This window comes from Heloderma suspectum, chromosome 1, assembly GCF_057233095.1.
Source record: "Heloderma suspectum isolate Gila_16-S chromosome 1, 16-S_ref, whole genome shotgun sequence".
In the NCBI taxonomy this organism is placed as follows: domain Eukaryota; kingdom Metazoa; phylum Chordata; class Lepidosauria; order Squamata; family Helodermatidae; genus Heloderma; species Heloderma suspectum.
The window spans coordinates 131,531,035-131,533,136 of NC_139458.1; positions in this window are offsets into that span (position 1 = coordinate 131,531,035).

Sequence of the window (2,102 nt, forward strand, 5' to 3'; positions counted from 1 at the left end):
TCTCAATTATGGTATAGTAAAATGAGCAGAGAAGCAATTTTATATCAAGACAAAATATATTGTGGCAGCGGTTTGCAATGGTGTAAGATCTAAAGCAGGGGTGGGCAGAAGGTGTTTTGGGCTTCAACTCCCAGAAGCCCCTGCCAGCATGGCTAAAGGTCAGGAATGCTTGAAGTTCAAAACATCTGGAGATCTATTTCTGCCCACCCCTCACCTAGTGCATTCAATGACATGTATCACATGATTGAGCAGGGCAGAGAAGGTGGCTGGCCTGCATTATTACAGCCTGAGGTATGGTGGAAATGTTGACAACTATGATAGCAAGTAAAGATCTTGTTAACCATTTCTGGGGGTTGCTTTCCCCATGAGACTCAGATCCATTTTACCAGCAGTTAGTGGTTAAGACGCTGAACTGCAGACCGGAAGGTCGGCAGGACAACAGTTCGAGACCCGAGTGCTGTGCGACGGAGTGAGCTCCCATCTTCAGTCCCAGCTTCTGCCAACCTAGCAGTTCGAAAGCAAGAAATTGCAAGTAGATAAATAGGTACCGCTTCGGCGGGAAAGGTAACAGCGTTCCGTGCACCTCGGTGTTCAGTCATGCCGGCCACATGACCACGGAAGCGTCTTCGGACAGCGCTGGCTCTTCGGCTTAGAAATGGAGATGAGCACCACACCCTAGAGTCGGACACGACTGGTTGGGGACACCTTTACCTTTTTAACAATTATGGAACCCAATTTTGGTGCCTAAACCTACAGGTCGGACTTTTTAGCATGAAGTGGGCCATGTACAAAAATCAGGCCTCCAGTTTCATGCTTCTACGTTAGGGCTATAATCAAGAACTCTCTCCATGTGGCACCAGGACTATGGACAACTTTCCCATGGAGGTATGCCTGGTGGCAACATTGCAATTGTTGCAGTGCCAGCTCAAAACCTTGATTTTAATTGGTTGATTTTGTCTGTTCTATTGCATTTGCTGCATTCTTCATTTTGATGTTGATGATGTGATTTTAGTGCATTTATTTTGTTATGTATTATTTTAATTCTACTTGTATACTGCCCTGGTATCCATAAAGATGAAGGATGGTATAAAAATACTTTAATTGAAAAATAAAATGTGCACAGGATCCCACTATTAGGCAGCAGAAGATGCTCCACAAGATGGAGTGCCTTATGCAGCTGTTGAAAACAATGCCCTGCCAGCAAAAAAAACAAAGCAGCAGTTTCCCACCAAATTTCAGCAGCAAATCACGATGGTGGGTTAACATGGATAATATAGCTTGAATATAAACTAAGTTTGTCCTTTTTTACCCTCCATAGAAGTTTGCTGCCAAATCTCTGATTTTTTTGCTCGGGGGGGGGGGATCAAAAGTGGTCCCTGGACCCCTAAAGTTGCCCACCTCTGCTGTATAGTCTAACTCAGACATGCAAAATTTGTGACCAAGTCAAACACAGGCCATCAGCCATGTAAGGTCCCCTGCAAGGTGCTTAACCCCCTCCCTGCAGTTTTTCCAGTCCCAGGCAGCCAGCAAGTGGCTGATCCATGTGTGCCTGAGTCTGTGTGTGGCAGGAGGGGTTACAAGTTGAGCAATTCTGGCCTGCATCTTTTCAACACTACTCTCAAGCAAATAACAGATGAGAGGAGAAAGAAATATCTCACAATTCTTCCCGGAGGGAGCAATCCTATGGCCGCTAGTCAGTGGCTAGAAGACCATAGGATAAGTGGTTTTCCAGGAACCAACCTCGGAGCCCACGCAAGGTTTCCTGGAGAACCGAACTTCCCCTGCTTCCGCACTGCCTCGCAGGCAGCGCGGAATGCCCCCGTGCTTGCAAGAGGAGTGTGGAGTGGCCAAAACAGGTCATGCCATGGGGCGTTCCAGGGCAGGGAAGGTGGAAATGCTGGTATGACACATCCTATGGAGCTGATTGCCCCTCTGGCCTGTAGGCCTCCATGCACTTTCTGCCAAATCTGTTCCAGAGGATTTGGGTAACCTTCAGAACAATCTGGGGGCAAGCAGGGTGGAGGAGAGGAAACTGCTCATGTGACTTTGGATGGAGCTCATAATCATCAAAATCAAGTTAGAAATACTATTTGAAGAAATAA